General features: G+C 45.4%; 1 protein-coding gene across 1 annotated transcript in view; it reads right to left on the reverse strand.

The window, feature by feature from the left end:
- LOC115092958 (E3 ubiquitin-protein ligase HERC2-like) overlaps positions 1 to 21,980 on the reverse strand; it is a 2,733,734-nt gene that overhangs the window by 34,324 nt on the left and 2,677,430 nt on the right.

Raw genomic sequence — 21,980 nt, forward strand, 5'->3', positions numbered from 1 at the left:
CGCTCTTAATTTTCCCCTGAGAAGGTATGCTGAAACCGTATTGGAAACCCTCCCTAAGCCTGGCAGCGTCTGCTCGTCTAGGGTATTCTGCCAGTCATTTGGTGATAGTTGCCAATTGCACCGGTGAAGGTGCCTTGCCAAAGGCGTTATTGCTTTCCTCTTCCACCGAAACTCCCCGCTGGCCCCAGGCCTTTCTTTGTACATTTACTTGCCGAGTGCGGTGCGGCACACACAGAACAGATATGTTTGAATTTACATTCTTGAAAGGTGCATCCTGCCTTGTTAAATATTGTTTCCACTTTCCCCCCCATTGACTACTCCCCTGGTGCCAACTGCCCATTGCCTGCCTTCCCTGTTCTGTGTGTCATGTCTATTTCCATGGCCTGGTCATCTGCCGCAACCATAAACCCACATCCTGTGTCCCCCATGACATGTTTCTGTTCTCTTCCATCTCTAAACTTTTCGTCATAGTTTAGCCAGCACCAGCTTTGATATTCTTTGTATGCCTCCAGTATCGCATCTGCGTAGCTAAGCATGGGTGTGTACTGGGACGGGTCCTCCTTTCCTATGACACTAATCATTCTTAAATATGCTCTGGTCCAATTAATGATATTTTTTGGCACCTTTACTTCTCCACCTTTTTGCTCCTCTTTTTTTCCCTTTTTCTTTTTCTCTGTTGCACCTGTCCTGCCTTCCAATATTGAGAATATATCTATATACTCTCTTCTCCTTATTTTGCTTCGCAATGCCCTCGGGACGCTCTCCCATAAATTAGCTAAAGTAGGCAGCGCCGTCGCCGCTGTCGTGCTCACTGCTACCTGCTCCGGCATCACCGAGGTCCCTCTGGATGCTTCGCTCCCATCAGAGTCCTCCTCTGACGAGCCAGTGGTGGATCCGCTGCCTTTCTTCTTCCTCTAGTAACCTTGCCTTTTGTTTCTCTGTATGTTCTCCGCTCGCCTCCGCTTGTTCCAGCTAATGCCTCTAGCCCGGCCTCCGGGTGTTCCCGCTTCGCTGGCCTCCTTGGTGCTTGCTTCACCTTCTCTGGTTTCCATCTCCTGTGCCGCTTTGGCGCTGTCGCTCCCCTTCTCAGCGACCCATCTTCTGGGTTGTCAGCCCTAACTGGTTTGCATCTCATCACTCTGCACTGGCTCTTTTGGTCTCTCTATGCCAGTGTCTCTGTCACTTGGTGTAGCCGTTCCTCCGGGCGTTGCGGTATACCACGGCGGTGGTACCTGCAACCATGGGGGGTACATATGTTGCTGGTAAGGCTGCGACATTGCTGCTTGCCATGGCAGGGCACCGTACTGGTTTCCCTCCTGCCCTCCTTGCACAGTCAAATCCGCGACTGAGCCTGGCACTCCCGTACCTGGCATGGCCCCTGGACCCATCATGGGTCACATGGGCCAACTCCACTGTGGTGGGCCGCCTCGTCCCACCTCAGACTGCATTTGTGACTCTATTCAATATTTACCTTCTTCCTCTCTGCCAACTTCTCACCGACCTCAATCTAAAGTTTTTCCTATACGCAGATGATATTCAAATCATCATCCCTATCAAAGACACATACTCTAATACTCTTGACTACTGGGAATCATGCCACAAAAAAATCAAACAACTACTCAACAGCCTACACCTCATCTTAAATTCCTCTAAGACTGAAATCCTACTCATCTCTCCTGAGAACAACACCTCCAACAGTTCTCTTCCTACCAATCTGCCTACCACACAAGCTAGAGACCTAGGAGTAATAATAGACAACCGGCTAAACTTCAAGGCACACATCAACAAAACAACCAAAGACTGCTTCTATAAACTTCAGGTCCTGAAAAGGATAAGACCTCTTTTCCACGCTCAAGACTTCAGAACGATCATCCAAGCAGTCATTTTTTCGAAACTAGACTATTGCAATTCCCTATTGCTAGGTCTACCATCATCATACTCCAAACCCCTACAGATGGTTCAAAATTCAGCAGCCCGAATCTTGACAGGCGCAAGGAAAAGAGACCACATATCCCCCGTCCTGAAAGAGCTTCACTGGTTACCAGTCTACTTCCGCATCATGTACAAAGCCATAACCATCACCTACAAAACTATACATCAACTTACCACTCTCGATCTTCAATTCCCTCTCCAAACACATAATTCTACCAGACCTACTAGAGATGCTTATAGAGGCTCCCTCCAAGTTCCCCCAGCGAAAACGACCAGACACATCACCATAAGAGATCGCGCCACCTCCACAGCTGGCCCTCTTTTGTGGAATTCCATTCCTACAGACCTCAGACAGGAGCCCTGCCTCCCAACTTTTAGGAAAAAACTTAAGACTTGGTTATTCAAACAAGCATTTCTGGACACAACCCAATGACACATTCCAATGACTCCTAAAACACCACTCCTCTTGTATATAACATTTATTCTGTATACTATATTTAAATTGTATATTGTTTAACCATCTCTTTTCTCTCCTCTCTTCTTCCTTCTCCAAGTTCGGCTACCCTTGTTAAATGTAACTGTACTTTCGGACACCACAGTTCTAGTTTTTGTTTATAATGCACTCCTGTTCGATGTAAACCAGCAAGATATGTTTTCATGATTGCCGGTATATAAAAACTCTAAATAAAAAACTCTAAATAAATTCCTGCTGTCCATTGATCGTTGCCTTGCTCCTCCTTTGGGGTTGATGTCGGCTGCTGCCTGCTCCTGTTCCTTCCTTTCTGCTCCTTCTGTCCCCTTACGGCCGATCCTTCTCCCTTTTGGCTCCTGACCTGAGGTCTATGTCTCCTTCCGGCTCTTCCTCCTCCCTCCCCCTGGCTTGGGGATGGTTCCCTCTGCGTTTCTCAGGTTTTTGCCATCCTCTGCTGCCTTGCTCTTCCCTGTGCTCTTGCTGCTCCTCCCCCTGCCATGCTTGCTACAAACTGCACAACGGGAATTTTTTTTTTTTTTACTCACAGTTCAAAGTTGCAGGGAGGGATGCTGCCAAGGTCCCTTGGATCCTCTCCGACCTCTCAGTTCAGGCTTTGTCCGTTTAGTTCAGTGTCTGTCCTCTCTTTGCCCACCTTCCGCAGCTTCCATGAGGGCTCCAACACGTGGCTACTACCCTGCAGCCCTTCTCGGCACAAAAATGGGCTGCCTGTGCCTTTAAAATTCTTTTCCTGTTCTTCGGGTCCTCTTTTTAGGCTTGTGGCCTGCCTGCCCAATCTGTTGCCGCCTTCTTCTGCTCCATTCAAGCTTTGTGCTGCCCAGATCACTAAATTCTGGCCTTGGCCGCAATCCCCTCGCTCTCAGCTCCCTACCGCAAATGCGAGCGCTGGCCGCGAAAAGAGACCAGGCCCAGTGCTCGCCGCCGTTTTCTAGGTGACCCCAGCCTCACGATACCCGCGAGGCTGATGTTACCACGTGATAATGCGCCGGTGTCACTGCGTCGCACATGTCATCACCTCCCCTACCAGGAGAGGGCTCCAGAAACGCCGCGGCGGCGCCATGGTAAGTCAGGGAAAAAGGGGGGGGCCTCCCTCTCCGGCAAGCGCCAGGTTAAGGGGGGGCCCTACCCGCATGCTTTGGTGCGACCATTTTTTCAGTGCCTAATCAACAACTTGATCATTTGAGAAGTCCTTCAGTTCTTGAGGAAAATATTAGAACCACAGCGGCTCAAAGACTCAAAGAAATAAAAGGTATACTTCAAAGTTCTGGTATGTCTGTATATGAGAAAGCCAAATGTTATTCAGAAGTGCTACAGCGCTATCTGGTGCTTAACAGACATGGAGAAATGGAAAAAGAAAGAATAAATCTGTATCTACCTGTTACGCTCCGCTGGCTGGGAGCCCCTTGCGGTAAGACGGACCTCGTCTAGGGTTGGAGGTTGCCAGGCCCCTGCCGACCTGCATGCCTGAATGAGACCAACCACGCAACCGACTACTCCCAGCCTTTTCAGACCTGCTGCAGGGAGCAGCACAGGCTACAGGCCAGACAAGAGATGAGGGCGGACAAGGGCTGAAGCTTGAAGGCTGAGACGAAGGCTTCAGGACTCAGGAGAAGAACACAAGGCATCAACAACAGGAACGAAGACCTCCGGAAGGGCGAGCGGGTAGAAGCTCTCCCAAGGAAGGCATCTGGAACTAGAGTAGATGGAGGCTCAGTGCATCAGGAACGTCCGAGGCAAGGATAACTCTTACGGACCTTGGGAAATCCAGACGAGACGAAAAGGAGTTGGAAGATTTAGACGAAGACAAGTGGGCACTGTTCCTCAGGGCGCCCTACAGAGCCCACAACTCAGGGCGGACCCAATGGGCTGGTCATGGACCACCCTGTCCTCCACGCGCCCTACACAACCTAGGAAGGCTGGTCACGGACCACGCGGGAGCGGGGCAGGCTCGGGAAAGGAATCTAGCTGGCAGGAGCTCCAGTGACCGGAAACGGGAACCGGCAGAATGGATTTACCCTCGGGGTGGCCACCTGGAGGACTAGGAGAGCTGGAACATTACAGGAACAGACATTAGTAAGATCAGGTACATAAGGGCCTCTAGCCAACAGGGACGTCAGGCCTTCTGGAACATCAGGAGGGCAGAGACGGAAGACGACAGGAACATCAGAACATCAGAGACCGGGATCAGGAACAGCAGAGACAAAACGAAGAGGGATCCCTTGGAATACTGGAACACCAAGCAAGAGCAGGAACATGAAGTCCAAAAGGAAGAAGCTCCTCAGACGACTGGCTCATTGCGAAGGCAAAGCTGACTGGAAGTTGAAATCTTTTTATAGGGCTGGAGACAGGCAACTCCCTGGAAGGAGTTTGGATGGGCCGCACCTAGCTGGCCCTATAACTGAGGAGAAGTGTTGCGGGCCGGCCCCTAGGGAGAAGGGTGTGGCCCAAACCAGGAAGTCCACGCAGACCTAAGCAAGCCTCAGGCAGGCCCCAAGGACATCAAAGGCCCCCCAGGCCCTGGAGCAAATCCTGGATAGTTTGTAGGCAAGACCTCGGCTTCGCAGCGGCCTCCAGGAAAGAGGTGAGAAGCCTCCCGTAGCACAGCTACAGGAGGATTCATAACACTGCCCCTGCAGGAAAGATACAATAACCTCTACATTTCTAGAGCACAATAGCCCTCCAGACCCCATCCTGCAGGAAGTGTTAAATAGCATCAGCATGCGCTATAGAAAAATGCAGAAGCACTGCTCAATAAACTGTCAAAGAATACGGACATTGCATCCTGGGAGAGTAATGGTACTTTTGTATACAAGAGAAAGCCTGTAGGTGGCTCTAACCTATTAGACCTGGTTCGTGGAGCTACATCGACCTGTGCTCTTTCACTGCGGAGGATATTCAAAGGCTGGGGAGAGTTCATGCAAACCCTGGCAGAACTAAACATGCCCTCCATGGTCACGGGTAATCCAGTCAACAGGGATCTGTTGGTATAACTCAAGGAAAATCCTTCTGCGACAACTGCTGAAATGTCCGCAAAGACCCCTTCCCCATAAAAGGCGTAAAGTACTTGACACACACAAATGGTTGAATGTGTGTTAAAAAATGGTTAAAAAATACTTTAAAAAATAGACTATGGACATTTGGTTCATTTTTCAAAAAACTCTCAAGAGAGAGGGGTGCTTTTATTTAGGATTAGTACAACATTCTTGGTATGGTACACACATCTGGGGGTCATGAAACAGACAGCGAAAATATCTAGACATACAATACATTCTCTATTGTTTTTTTTACAAATTGTAAAACCATTTTGTCATTTTGCAGTGGTTCTTCAGAATACAATTTTAAAATATTTTCAAAAGACAGCCCTTTATAGTGCTGATGTAGGAAAAACACACAATGGTAACTGCAGGTTGTAGATGATGGGTGTTGCAATTGTCTGCTGCTGTATAAAACATCCTCACAATGTTTAATGAAAAAGTTCATAATACTGTTAAAGGAACAATAAGCTATCAGGCTGTTGCCCATAGGAATCAAAAAATTCTCAAATGCCATTTTCAGTCACATAAATTGCTAACCAGTGTTCTCCAGTAAGGTCATGGGGGTGGATATTTAACACCCAGGGGTGGATTTTAAAAGGATTTACACGCTTAACCGCTCCTGCGCGCGCCAAGTCCATTTTGTATAGGCCCGGCGACGCGCGCAAAGCCCCGGGCCACGCATATGTCCTTGGGCTTTGTGAAAGGGTGGGACAGGGGTGGGGCAAGGGCGGGGTGTGCTACATGCTAGGAAATAGAGGCTTTTGGATAGTTCACGAGAGCTACTTTGGCCCCTACATCAAGATCGGCCCCATCTTCTTTCACAATTTGACAGGTCAGGTACAGCAACGTGTTTTTCAAAGCCAGGTAATCCTTGCCATGTCCGGGTACATAAAAATCTAAAGGGGCTGTTTCTGACAAGGCAGATAATGGCGGAAACTCCACATACTTTTTCTATGCTGGTTTGTGTGGGGGCCAGTTGAAACAGATCCAATTCTGACTTCAAGCATTCTTCAGATCCCTGATGTACAAAAGCCAAAGGCATAAATTTTAAAACATACGCGCGGGTATGTTATTAAAACGGGGGTCGGCACGTGCAAGGGGGGACACACTAGTGCATCTTGCGCGCTCCGATGCCCGTGGCCTTCCCCCATTCCCTTCCCCCTAATCTAACCTTCCCATCCCTTAGCCCTATTCTACCACCCCCCCCCCCCCCCCCCCGACCTCTATCTTACCTTTTGCGCCTGCCTCTGGGCAGGCACAAGTTGCACGTACCAGCGGCCTGCTGGCCCGCGATTCTCCGACACAGCGGCAAATGGCTACTGTGCCGGAGGCCTCTGGCTCCGCCCTGCCCCTGCCTTTTTTAAAGCCCCGGGACTTAGACGTGTCCCAGGGCTTTACTTGCATCGCCGGGCCTTTATAAAATAGGCCCGGCGTACATAACATGATTTACGCATGTAGAGCTTTTAAAATCTGGCCCATAGTGTTTTAGAATATATCTTGCTTCTTGGTGGAGAGGTTTCTCTTCTTAGCTTTGTGGTTAGTCTTTTGAGACTTGACACGTTTGGGCTTCTTTGTTTTAAAATGTTGGTTCTCTTTCTTTTAAACAGCTCTTCTAATAACCACTAATCCTGACCCCTCCCGCTCTGCGTTATTGTTCATTTTATTCAGAACAGCTGTTGTGACACGGCCCATAACATCTTTGGTGGTGTTTTTTTCTGCACTTTTCATATGAGGTTTAACAATCTCAAAACCCCTTCTCAAAAGAGTTATTGCTTTTCTAAAGAAACTATCAAACACACCACCTATCCCCACCCCGTACATGACTGGAGCCCCATAATACCCCAAAAGACCTTAACCGGCCTGTGCTGCATAATAATTTCTGTATGCATCAGGATCCCCATAGTCTTTAACCACAACCATTTTAAAAAACAGCTTTCCGGGGTCATAGGTGTAGTTTAAGGATCACTTTCCCATAGCAAAATAAGATGTGTTGGTTCTGTTCTGTCTTTATTTCAAATGTTATAGTGTCAATGTGCTGCTTGTTCATAAGTGAAGGTGATAAACCTGTCCTTACCCGCTTTAGTGGGAACACAACAAAGTAGCTGCACAAAATGATCTCCCACCAGCTGGTGCTCTACATTGCAGAAAGACTAAATGAATTCTTTGCTTCTGTGTTTACTAATGAGGATGTTGGGGAGATACCAGTTCCAGAGATGGTTTTCAGGGGTGATGAGTCAGACGAACTGAACAAAATCACTGTGAACCTGGAAGATGTAGTAGGCCAGATTGACAAACTAAAGAGAAGCAAATCACCTGGACCGGATGGTATGCATCCTAGGGTTCTGAAGGAACTCAAAAATGAAATTTCTGATCTATTAGTTAAAATTTGTAACCTATCATTAAAATCATCCATTGTACCTGAAGACTGGAGGGTGGCCAATGCAACCCCAATATTTAAAAAAGGCTCCAGGGGCGATCCGGGTAACTATAGACCAATGAGCCTGACTTCAGTGCTGGAAAAATAGTGGAAACTATTCTCAAGATCAAAATTGTAGAACATATAGAAAGACATGGTTTAATGGAACATAGTAACCATGGATTTACCCAAGGGAAGTCTTGCCTAACAAATCTGCTTCATTTTTTTGAAGGGGTTAATAAACATGTGGATAAAGGTGAACCGGTAGATGTAGTGTATTTGGATTTTCAGAAGGCGTTTGACAAAGTCCCTCATGAGAGGCTTCTAAGAAAACTAAAAAGTCATGGGATAGGATTACAAACTGGTTAAAAGACAGGAAACAGAGAGTAGGATTAAATGGTCAATTTTCTCAGTGGAAAAGGGTAAACAGTGGAGTACCTCAGGGAACTGTACTTGGACCGGTGCTTTTTTTTTTTTTTAATCTTTATTGAATTTTCATTTAAAATTATTTAAACAAAAATATCAGGAAGTAATTCCGATGTTATTACATTTCAAATAATACACCATACTATTTTACATCTTCATTACATAACCCATAATCGAGGGAGCTTTACTATAATCAAATTAAATAAAACAAATAGAGAATGAGAGAGAGTAAATACTTTTCTATTGGTCATTATTACTACCTCCTACTGCATTCTTATCCACCAAAAAAGTCTCCAGCTGTAAGGGGTCAGAGAAACTGTATTTGTTACCTTGATAGTTCACTAAACATAAACAGGGATACTTTAAAAAGAAACTTGCTCCTATTGTAAGCAACTTAACTTTCAAGGATAGGAAATGTCTCCTCTTAGCCTGAGTGGCTCGGGAGACATCAGGAAAAATTAAGATTCTCTGATCACAGAAGTTCAAATCTTTGTTTTAGGAAAACCCTAAACAATTTATCTTTGTCAGCTTCCATTAAGAAAGACACAAATAAAGTTGCCCTCACATGGATAATATCAATTGACTCCTCGAGGAAGGTCGAGACCCCTATACTAGGGGACTCTGAGCTTTCCTCTTCATCAATTTTTTTAGGGAAATAAAAAATTTTTGAAATTGCTGGAATCTCACTCTCTTCATATTGCATTACTTCCTTTAAATATTTTTTAAACATCTCAAACGGCGACAACAGCCTGGTCTTAGGGAAGTTAATTAAACGCAAATTCTTATATCTCATATTTTCTAGGTTTTCTAACTCTCTATGGATAGAAATGCTATCTCTAATATGAGCGGATTCGGTATTTTCTAACAATTAAATCTTAGATGTAATTTTTCCCATATCTTCTTTTAAAGCATTTACTTCCTTTTTTTGTTGCTCTATCTGTGTTTTGTTTGAATTAACAACAGCTGACAGACTCATTCAATTGTAAGACATTATTATTTACACTTGACATCAATTTCTCAGGCCTCTTCAGCCCCCCAGCATCACAACCTTTAACAGATATAGATAGCTGTTCACTTATCTTTATTCTTCCTGAAACTGCAAAGCCACTTCCAAGGGACTGACTATCAGCTTCTAGTTGTAAAAAGTCTTCTGGTAACTATGTCTTAGGTTGTGGAGGAGAAGATGGTCCCTCACCAGGACTCAGGGAAGCTGAAAATTGCTCCCCTTTATTGTCCTCAGCTGCTGAATTGATCCATTTAACCACGTGATCGTCCATAGGGTCCCTCGTTGTCATCGGTGATATTGGGAAACTTTTGATTTTTCTTTTCCTCCCCATAGAAATTTGGGGATGAATAGACAACAAAGTTCACCAAATATCCACTCCGAAGCACCTATTCCTCCAAGTGCCGAACTGTCCGGATTGCTCCGGACTAAGCCGGACCAAGCCGCATGCCCCTTTGGAGCGCGCGGCTTAGGTGCGCCGTCTGCTGCTTGATATTTAAAGGCAGGCACTGTTGGATGATGTCACTTTACCCCGCCTCCTCTTGGGTTCTCAGCTGTTCCTCCAGTGCGATTTTACAAGGGGCAGTCCCCTCACAGTGCTCGGTTCGTTTGGGGGCGTCTCTCACTGCTTCTCACACCGCTCCCCAAGCTTTCCCGGGTCTGCCGCTTGATTTTTAAAGGCAGGCACTGTTGGATGATGTCACTTTACCCTGCCTCCTCTTGGGTTCTCAGCTGTTCCTCCGGTGTGATTTTACAAGGGGCAGTCCCCTCACAGTGCTCGGTTCGTTTGGGGGCGTCTCTCTCTGTTTCTCACACCGCTCCCCAAGCTTTTCCAGGTCTGCCGCTTGATTTTTAAAGGCAGGCACTGTTGGATGATGTCACTTTACCCCGCCTCCTCTTGGGTTCTCAGCTGTTCCTCCGGTGCGATTTTACAAGGGGGAGTCCCCTCACAGTGCTCGGTTCGTTTGGGGGTCTCTCTCTCTGCTTCTCACACCGCTCCCCAAGCTTTCCCGGGTCTGCCGCTTGATTTTTAAAGGCAGGCACTGTTGGATGATGTCACTTTACCCCGCCTCCTCTCGGGTTCTCAGCTGTTCCTCCGGTGCGATTTTACAAGGGGGAGTCCCCTCACAGTGCTCGGTTCGTTTGGGGGTCTCTCTCTCTGCTTCTCACACCGCTCCCCAAGCTTTCCCGGGTCTGCCGCTTGATTTTTAAAGGCAGGCACTGTTGGATGATGTCACTTTACCCTGCCTCCTCTCGGGTTCTCAGCTATTCCTCCGGTGCGATTTTAAAAGGGGCAGTCCCCTCACAGTGCTCGGTTCGTTTGGGGGCGTCTCTGCTTCTCACACCGCTCCCCTGGACCAGTGCTTTTAAATATATATATATAAATGATCTGGAAAGGAATACGATGAGTGAAGTTATCAAATTTGCGGATGCTACAAAATTATTCAGAGTAGTTAAATCACAAGTAGATTGTGATACATTACAGAAGGACCTTGCAAGACTAGAAGATTTGGCATCCAAATGGAAGATGAAATTTAATGTGGACAAGTGCAAGGTGTTGCATATAGGGAAAAATAACCCTTGCTGTAGTTACACGATGTTAGGTTCCATATTAGGAGCTACCACCCAGGAAAAAGATCTAGGCATCATAGTGGATAATACTTTAAAATCATCGGCTCAGTGTGCTGCAGCAGTCAAAAAAGCAAACAGAATATTAGGAATTATTAGGAAGGGAATGGTTAATAAAATGGAAAATGTCATAATGCCTTTATATCACGCCATGGTGAGACCGCACCTGGAATAATGTGTAGAATTCTGGTCGCCGCATCTCAAAAAAGATATAGTTGCGATGGAGAAGGTACAGAGAAGGGCAACCAAAATGATAAAGGGGATGGAACAGCTCCCCTATGAGAAAAGGCTGAAGAGTTTAGGGCTGTTGAGCTTGGAGAAGAGACGGCTGAGGGGGGATATGATAGAGGTCTTTAAGATCATGAGAGGTCTTGAACGAGTAGATGTGAATTGGTTATTTACACTTTTAAATAATAGAAGGACTAGGGGGCATTAGTGTTTGGGTAATTGCCAGGTTCTTGTGGCCTGGTTTGGCCTCTGTTTGAAATAGAATGCTGGGCTTGATGGACCCTTTGTCTGACCCAACATGGCAATTTCTTATGTTCTTATGTATAGGGTATTAAAACCAACTGTGAAATCTGTTGGAAATAGTGAGCGCCTCTTATTCGCTTTAGTTTCTAGCCCCAAAATGGTCGCTAAATCACTCTCTGCAGAAATTACTACGTTGTCCTCTGACTTTAATTTGATTCTTCGGATATTGGTGTCATAAATGATTCATGGTGGCATGGGTTTAAGGAGACTGTTCATGTCGTGGTTCATTTGGTCCACAAGGTTTTGAATGGTTGCATAATACCCTCTTCGTACAGCAAAGTGATGCTCCATGCTTCCTTCATCAATTGTGACAACATACTTATGGTCTTCTTTAATATTATCCCATGTGTGCGGGGTACTGTATTTACACCAGCCACACTTCCCAAGGTCCCTGTAGGTCCAAAGACCTAGCTAATTGTGTGGTGAATTTAGAGCTGGTGTTTTGTGGAAATATTCTCACAGAGGCGTTACTAGGCAGTGTTATGTAAAATCCCCCTTCATTCATTTTTTTTTCTTTTTTATGATACAAGGCCTTTTCAAATCAAACATCTTGAATCTCTGATGTTTTTATCCAACTGTTAAATTTTTCAGGCCACCCATGTCATTTCAAAAAGCACTGCTTGTTCTTACCTCTCCCTTTTACCATTGGAACCTTATCAATGTCGTATATTCTATCCTGTTGAGGGGTGACTTTCAGTAATTCTTCAGGATAAAAAGAACCTTGAATGGCTTCCTCAGCATAATCTTGAACACTAATTTCTGCTCTCTGTTTAAGACATCGGTTATTATAAATATCTCATTTGTCCATGTTTGCTCATAAGTCTAACATGATCCCCCTTTTTAAAAAAAGGCTTAGCAGGTTTATATTTGCTGTTATTGCCATAGATTACTTTCCAGAACTGCAGAGAGTTTGAGGCTGTTACATCGATGGGGTGGGCCTGTATTGTTCTGTGAAAGCTGTGGTTATAACTGTTCACAAAAGCCTGAAGCAAATCTAATCGAAAAGTGTTGTGTGCTGTAAAGTATTGCCACACTTTGGATTTTAAAGTCCTGTTAAATCTCTCCACAACCGCTGCCTTAACATTGTTGTTGGTCACAAAATGATGAATGCCTCTGTATTTTAACAAACTCTTCACAGAGCTATTTAAAAACTCTCTACCCCTGTCTGTTTTTATATTATTGGGAACATGGTCACCTTTAAATATATTTTCAAATGCCTTGGCCACTTCATGAACTGTTTTTGTTTTTAGGCTCATAATCCATGCGTATTTTGACAAAACATATATTACCGTCAAATTGTATTTGTAGCAGCTGTTAAAACTAGACAAGGAGGTCAGGTCAACCAAATCAGCTTGCCATTGTGCATCCACATCAGACACTATGGGGTAGATTTTCATTTACCCTTTAAAACCTACCCCTGCGCGCGCCGAGCCTATTTTGCATAGGCTCGGCGGCACGCATATGACCGAGGGCTTTGAAAAAGGGGCGGTCCGGGGGCGGTCCCGAGTCCTCCGGCACAGCGGCCGTGCCGGGGGATGGTGTGCCGGCAGCTCGCCGGCGCGTAAGATAGCAGGCGTAAAAAACAAAATAAGGTGGGAGGATTTAGGTAGGGCTGGGGGGTGGGTAAGATAGGGGAAGTGAGGGGAAGGTGGGGGGGGAAGCGAAAGAAAAAGCCATCGGGGGAAAGCCATCGGGGCTCCCCTTGGGCTCGGCATGCGCAAGGTGCACAAGTGTGCACCCCCTTGCGCGTGCCGACCCCAGAGTTTATAACATGCACGTGGCAGTGCCACGTGCATCCTTTAGCCACCTCCACAGCACGGAGCCGCCACGGATGTCTTCCCTCCATGCAGCAGGAAACTCCAAGCGGACACCCTATCCTGCTCCTTAGAGCCTGAAGACACCCAAGACGAGCCATGTCACGTCATAGACCCTGCTTGCATCTGTCTGACTGCTACTGTAACAGTTCCAGCCAGAAAGACTGTAGTGCCTCACCGGCTCCGAGAAAACGTTCTGCACTGGGCACACGACTCCAAGCTAGCCGGCCATCCGGGACGTGCCCAGACTCTGTCACTCCTTCAACGACACTACTGGTGGCCCACCATGTCCTCTGATACCCGTGTCTACATAGACTCATGTCCAACATGCGCCCAACAGAAGCCACCAGTAGGCAGACCTTGGGGTCTACTCCAACTCCTGCCAGCACCCACTTGTCCACGGATTTTGTTGTGGACCTGTCAGTTTCCAAAGGGAATATGGTCATCTGGGTCACTGTGGACCGATTCTCCAAAATGGATCATTTTGTTCCCCTGCCTGCCTTACCATAGGCCCTGGAGTTAGCACGCCTCTTCTTTTTACATGTGTTCCGCCTGCACGGCCTGCCCATGGACATCGCCTCTGATAGAGGTCCTCAGTTCGTCGCACGCTACTGGCACTCCCTATGTAAGAAATTTTGAATCACAATCAGCCTAACTACCGCATACCACCCTCAAGCCAACGGCTAAGCTAAGCACAAGAATTGCTTCCTTAAATGTTTCCTTCGAGCCTATTTCCAATGAGCAAAAGAACAACTGGGCGGAATTGCTTCCATGGGCTGAATTCTCCTATAACTCCCACACTGCTGCAGCCACCGGAGCCACCCCCTCTTTGCTTGTGTATGGCAGACAACCCCAGCTATTGTTAGCGATTCCTCTCTTGGTACCCCTTCACCTGCAACCAAAGCCATAGCAGATGCTCTCCTGGCCCTTTGGACTCGGACCAACCTCCATCTGAGCTAGGCCACTGCTCAAGCTAAAAAGTCCACTAATGCTCATCGCCGACCGGCTGCAGAATTCCAGCCGGGCCAAAAGATTTGGCTAAGCACTAGTAGCATCGCTTAAGCTCCCTTCACAACAGTTCGCTCCGAGATACATCAGACCTTTTCCAGTCACCAGATGCATTGGACGTGTGATGTACCAGCTTCATCTTCCACCGAACTTAGGAATACACAGTTCAGTTCTTGTTTCCTTGCTTAAACCACTGGTACTCTCTTGGCCTTCACACAAGATTCCTGAACCTTCCCAGGTTACTTCTGAGGCTGATACCACTTATCAACTCCGTGAAGTCCTAGATGTTCGAAGAAGAGGCCACTGTTGGGAATACCTACTCTCCTGGGAAGGTTACGGTCCTGAGGAGAACTCCTGGGAGCCCGCAAGCAAAATCATGGTTAAGGGACTCCTCCTCCAATTTCACCGTGCCCATCCAGGCAAGCCCAGACCTCCGGCACCCAGCTCCTGGACCTGGCCCATCCTGACTTGCAGCTGTAGGCAGCTGCCTGCGCTCCCACACCTCCATTGCCTTCTTGGGCATTCCTGGCTCCTCTGTGGACCTCCCCAGCGGCTCTCCCCATGTGTGCCGCTGGGAGACGCCACCATCCAGTGCCCTGCCTCTCTCTAGGTGTGCGCATTGCCGGCCTTTAAAGGGGCCGCGGCGGGAACCTAGCCCGCAGCCCCAGATGATGACGTCATCGGGCCCTGCTACTTAAGGCAGGGCCCGCCACTCATTCCTTGCCTTGGCAACAGGTCTCCATGCTAGTTGTGTGCTTCATTGCTCATCCTTTAGCCAAAAGATCTTCATTCAAACATTGAAAGAAGGATCCAACAGAAGAAAATAGGATAATGCATAAGCATTGGCAAATTAAATGTAAGATATTAAATAAGACAGGCTAAGAGAGAATTTGAAAAGAAGTTGGCTGTAGAGGCAAAAACTCACAGTAAAAACTTTAAAAAATATATCTGAAGCAGAAAGACTGTGAGGGAGTCAGTTGGACCGTTAGATGATCAAGGGGTTAAAGGAGCAATTAGAGAAGATAAGGCCATCGCGGACGATGAAATGATTTCTTTGCTTCTGTGTTTACTGAAGAGGATGTTGGGCAGATACCTGTACCGGAGAAGGTTTTCATGGGTAATGATTCAGATGGACTGAACTAAATCACGGTGAGCCTAGAAGATGTGGTAGGCCTGATTGACAAACTGAAGAGTAGTAAATCACCTGGACCGGATGTTATACACCCCAGGGTTCTGAAGGACCTAAAAAATGAAATTTCAGACCTATTAGTAAAAATTTGTAACCTATCATTAAAATCATCCATTGTACCTGAAGACTGGAGGGTGGCTAATGTAACCCCAATATTTAAAAAGGGCTCCAGGGGCGATCCGGGAAACTACAGACCGGTTAGCCTGACTTCAGTGCCAGGAAAAATAGTGGAAAGTGTTCTAAACATCAAAATCACAGAACATATAGAAAGACATGGTTTAATGCAACAAAGTCAGCATGGCTTTACCCAACGCAAGTCTTGCCTCACAAATCTGCTTCACTTTTTTGAAGCAGTTAATAAACATGTAGATAAAGGTGAGCCGGTAGATGTAATATATTTGGTTTTTCAGAAGGCGTTTGACAAAGTTCCTCATGAGAGGCTTCTAGGAAAAGTAAAAAGTCATGGGATAGGTGGCAATGTCCTTTTGTGGATTACAAACTGGCTAAAAGACAGGAAACAGAGAGTAGGATTAAATGGACAATTTTCTCAGTGCAAGGGAGTGGGCAGTGGAGTGCCCCAGGGATATGTATTGGGATCCATACTTTTCAATATATTTATAAATAATCTGGAAAGAAATACAACAAGTGAGGTAATCAAATTTGCAGATGATACAAAATTGTTCAGAGTAGTTAAATCACAAGCAGATTGTTATACATTGCAGGAAGACCTTGTGAGACTGGAAAATTGGGCATCCAAATGGCAGATGAAATTTAATGTGGATAAGTGCAAGGTGAAAAATAACCCATTCTATAGTTACACAATGTTAGGTTCCATATTAGTAGCCACCACCAAAGAAAGAGATCTAGGTGTCATAGTGGATAACACATTGAAATCATCGGTTCAGTGTGCTGTGGCAGTCAAAAAAGCAAACAGAATGTTGGGAATTATTAGAAAGGAAATGGTGAAGGAAACGGAAAATGTCATAATGCCTCTGTATCACTCCATGGTGAGACCGCACCTTGAATTCTGTGTACAATTCTGGTCGCCGCATCACAAAAAAGATATAGTTGCGATGGAGAAGGTACAGAGAATGGTGACCAAAATGATAAAAGGAATGGAACAGCTCCCCTATGAGGAAAGACTAAAGAGGTTCGGACTTTTCAGCTTGGAGAAGAGATGGCTGAGGGGGGATATGATAGAGGTGTTTAAAATCATGAGAGGTCTAGAATGGGTTAATGTGAATCAGTTATTTACCCTTTCGGATAATAGAAAGACTAGGGGGCACTCCATGAAGTTAGCATGTGGCACATTTAAAACTAATCGGAGAAAGTTCTTTTTCACTCAACTCACAATTAAATTCTGGAATTTGGTGCCAGAGGACGTGGTTAGTGCAGTTAGTGTAGCTGTGTTATAAAAGGATTGGATAAGTTCTTGGAGGAGAAGTCCATAATTAAGTTGACTTAGAAAATAGCCACTGCTATTATTAGCAACAGTAGCATGGAATATTCTTAGTTTTGGGGTACTTGCCAGGTTCTTATAGTCTGGATTGGCCACTTTTGGAAACAGGATGCTGGGCTTGATGGACCCTTGGTCTGACCCAGTATGGCATGTTCTTATGTTGTTCCTGGATTCTGTTCCTGATTTCATTTCTAGTCTCTGTTTCTGACTTCGTTCTTGGTTCCTACCTAGCCTTGCCTTCGACTGATTTCTGGCTTTGACCCTTGCTTCATTGGAACTACACTGAGGACTGATTACTGGCTTGATCTTCGTTGGACCACGCTCAGGATTGATTACTGGCTTTGACCCTTGCTTTGTTGGAACTACACTCAGGATTGATTACTGGCTTTGACCCTTGCTATGTTGAACTATGCTCAGGACTGATTACTGTCTTTGACCCTTGCTCCACTGTACCTCACTTAGCTTTGCCGCCTGCCCCGACTCCAGCCTGCTATGGACCGTACTTCTGAATCTCCTTAAATTTGGCCTTATCAGGCTTCGGCCTTCTACTGCCCGGGTGTCACCTATTGTTGTTCCTGGCCCGTCCTTGCCACCCAGGCCTCTGGATCCCTGCCTCATCTGGACCTGACTCAGTCCCTTCGATACCTCTGCTGGTTCCTGGCTACCAGATGCTTCATCCACTGGGAGTCGTCTGATGGAGGTCCGTCTAAGACCAGCCAGCTCCGGTACCCAAGGGCTCAACCTGGGGGAACGAGGGCTGGTACTGGTGAAGCTCCAGTCGGCCTCCGTCTTCTGGTCTGCTCCGCCTCCTGACGGTGGGGACCCATGAGGCTTGCCCTATGGGCTGCGTCAACCCCAGCGCAACACATAAAGCAATAGATGGGGAGGTGCAAAAAGATTTCTTTACATGCTTTCAATGGCCCAGTCTACCTCAAGACCAATTAGATCAACTGAATTTTCCAATAAGGGATGGGAAAGTTTTCTAGGTTGTCCAAGTTCTCAAGTTGGGCAAAGCAGCAGGAATTGACGGTTTAGGTTCAGAATTTTTTAAGATCCTGAAGTTCCCCATACTCCCCACTTTAGTTAATTTTTACAATGACATTATCAAGTGGGAGGTATATCTTCAGACATTAACAAATCTACAATTGTTGTTTAAACATAAAAAAGGAAGGGACCGTTGGAGGTTGGATTATATTTATTTATTTTTATTTATTTTTTATTTTTATATACCGATGTTCCTGTATAATATACATATCATATGATAATATCGCCCTATCGCTCTAATTATCATAGACATGAACATTTTGGCTGCAGTTCTTGCAAACAGAAATTCTTCTCCAGGCGATAAGCCCTGATCAGACTGGTTTTATCAAAGGATGACATGGTATTAAAAATGTATATTGCTTAATTGGGGCGCATAGCCAACAGCAAAATAGCCAAGCCATAATCCTTAGCCTCGAAGGTGAAAAAGCGCTTGACTCCTTGATATGGTGTTATATGTTGCATATGTTGTAGGCCTTGACTCAATTTGGATTTTACGGGAATATGATATACTTGCTGACTATATTCTATAAGAACCATAGTGCATGTATCCTGATTAATGGGTATCTCTCATCTCAATTTCAGTTGAGATGTGGTTTCCCTTCTCCTGTTTATACTGGAGATTGAGCCGATGGCTGTGAGACTGAGGACAAAAATTTTCCAGGAATTTCAGTGAGTGACCATACACTTAAAATAGCTATATTTGCAGGTGACATACTGCTTTTTGTGGCACACCTAAAACAGAGCATTTCTCTTATTGTGTCTGTGTTTGAGCAATTTTAGCGTGTTGCAAGACTAAAAATGAACTTTGATAAATCCGAGGCACTGGTAATTGACTCAAATGTTATGTTTTCCTGGGGTAGCCCTTTTCTGTTTACTTGAGTGCTACATAAAATTAAATACCTGAGGGTTTGGATTCCTAGGGATCTTAATACTTTATATGCATTAAATACAGTGAATGTTATATCAAACATAAAGAAGCAACTGTAGGATTGGCAAAATCTCCCTTTTTCTTTTAAGGGGAGATGTGCGTTTTTAAAGATGGTGATTGTGCCTAAGAATTTATATATGCTGCAGATGCTCCCCTGTTGGCTTTCTACAACAGATCTCTTGTTGCTCAAATCCGCATTCAATAGCTTTATATGGAAAGGGAAGATGGACAGAGTTAATTATGCTAAATTAATTTATAGTAAGGAGATGGGGGGGGGGGGGAGATGCTTGATTTTCCAGATCTCAGATCACTCAATGTGGCATGCCTGCTGTGGTTTATTGGCAAGCAGGTAAATATGCTTACTGTGAAAGAGGTATGTTAAGTGGCATGCTTTCGCCATTGTCACCCATGTATTTGCTGTACTCTATTGAGAAAGATTTAAAACATTTAGTAAACTAGAATATTCCGATGCCTCCATGCTGACTTGCGTGACACTGGTTTCATGGTCAATGGGGCTTAGAAGCTCATAAATCCTTGTTATTGCCCTTGATTGACAACAAAGATTTTGCTCCTGGTATAGAATATTAAAAATATTATTATTCTTGGAGTGAGCATGATCTGAAATGTTGCGGATATATATGAAGCATAAAGCGGATAAACTAAATTTATTCTCTTTTGAGTTTTTGCATGACAGTTATCAAGTGCCGAATACATACGTCTTTGCTTACCTTCAGGCTTGACACTACTTGACATCATTGACGTGGTCTGATCAGGCTTTGGCAGAGGAATGTACTTTTGTACAAGAAGTTCAGGTCACTGCTGTTAAGAACAATTCTATTTCACAGTGGCATAAATTGTGCAAAAAATGCTTCCAACTTTGTCCTTTAACTTACTTACTTAACCATTGGTGTAGGAAATTGGATGTAAAGGTCTCCCACCAGAAATACTTTAAAAGCTATTTAAAACTACTTTATTTTTACCTTAAAGAGTCTAGTCTACAGGAAATGCAGTATAAACTACTTCCCCATGTCTTTACTGAAAACATTAAATATCATCAAATGAAACTGAATTCAACCCCACTGTGCATAAAATGTAAAGCTGCAAATGGCACATTAATATACCATTTTCTAATTTGCTGAAAGATTGCCTAATTTTGGGATGCTGTATTGTCAGTGATTGATACATGTACAGGGATTAAGATTCCTTGCACAGGTGAAGCTGTACTATTAGGAGGTGTGACCGAGCAATAAAGCATTTCCAGGCTTATGGGAAATTCCTACACCTGGCATTAGCACCGGCCCGTAAATGTATCCTTGCTACTTGAGTGGGAGAGGAAGTTATAGAGGATGGTAACATAATTTACTATTTTTGTTTTAATGGATGTACATTGTTTTATTGTTTGTATGATTTTATGTGATTTTGAAATTTTTACCATAAAATTGGAAAGTGATTTATAAGTTTTATAAATAAATAAATATATATTTATGGAATTTAAAAACGTCAATGGTCATGCAAATGGAATGGCTAGATAAAAAAGTAGCTCACCATAGAGTTGGCAAGCAATATGTGCAGGCTTGGAAGATCTTCTTTGAATAATTACGTCCAGAACCACGAATAATGTCATGGCTTTGAGGTATCAGGTGACCTGGGGAAGTGCTCTTGATGCAGATGATTAGGTATCTGCTATGCAATTCTAAGCCTAGGCCACACACCTATCTATAACCACCTTTGCTCTATGCTGTACAGGCTCTGCAGTGTTAAGAGTGGGAATCTATGAATGGGGGGGGGGGGTGGGGGGTTTAAATGTAAAGCAGGGTAGGATAAGGGGAGGGGAAAATAGTTTCAGTTTCAGTGGTATGTATGAGAGTATTAGTGGTATGTAAAGTAGAGTTGAGAGGAGTGCGATTGGGAGGGATGGATGGTTTTCTAAGTAAAAGAAGAAAAATTTAAGCAGCTTATGCTTGATGTTTTCAGTCTAAGGGTGTTTGCCTTTTATTAGAGATGTGAATCGTGTCCTCGATCGTCTTAACGATCGATTTCGGCTGGGAGGGGGAGGGAATCGTATTGTTGCCGTTTGGGTGTGTAAACTATCGTGAAAAATCGTTAAAATCATGAGCCGGCACACTAAACCCCCCTAAAACCCACCCCGACCCTTTAAATTAAATCCCCCACCCTCCCGAACCCCCCCCCCAAATGCTTTAAATTACCTGGGGATCTGGCGGTGGTCCAGAACGGCGGCGGTCCGGAACGGCCCCCTCAATAGAATCGTGTTGTCTTCAGCCGGCGCCATTTTTCAAAATGGCCGCCGCAAAATGGCGGCGGCCATAGACAAAAACAATTCGACGGAGGAGGTCGTTCCGGACCCCCGCTGGACTTTTGGCAAGTCTTGTGGGGGTCAGGAGGCCCCCCCAAGCTGGCCAAAAGTTTCCTGGGAGTCCAGCGGGGTTCCGGGCGCGATTTCTTGCCGCGAATCGTTTTCGTACGGAAAATGGCGCCGGCAGGAGATCGACTGCAGGAGGTCGTTCAGCGCGGGTTCCGGACCGCCGCTGAACGACCTGGCGCCGGCTGAAGACAACACGATTCTATTGAGGGGGCCGTTCCGGACCGCCGCCGTTCTGGACCACCGCCGGATCCCCAGGTAATTTAAAGCATTGGGGGGGGGTTCGGGAGGGTGGGGGATTTAATTTAAAGGGTCGGGGGTGGGTTTTAGGGGGTTTTAGTGTGCCGGTTTTCCTGCCCTCCCCTTCCCCCGATTTACGATTTTTTAACGATAAATCGGGGGAATTGGTATTGTATCGTGGCCCTAACGATTTTTTGACGATTTAAAATATATCGGACGATATTTTAAATCGTCAAAAAACGATTCACATCCCTACCTTTTATGATGCATGTAAAACAGAGTTGCTTACCTGTAACAGATGTTCTCACAGGATGGAGCCCAATCACAGAACACTTTTGTCAAAGTTTCTAGAACTTTGACTGGCACCACTGAGCATGCCCAGCATGGTACCAACCCAGCATCCAGCAGGGGTCTCCCTTCAGTCTCGTGTATAGCAAAAAGTAAATGTGAAAAATA

The sequence above is a fragment of the Rhinatrema bivittatum genome, chromosome 5 (assembly GCF_901001135.1).
Source record: "Rhinatrema bivittatum chromosome 5, aRhiBiv1.1, whole genome shotgun sequence".
NCBI lineage: Eukaryota > Metazoa > Chordata > Amphibia > Gymnophiona > Rhinatrematidae > Rhinatrema > Rhinatrema bivittatum.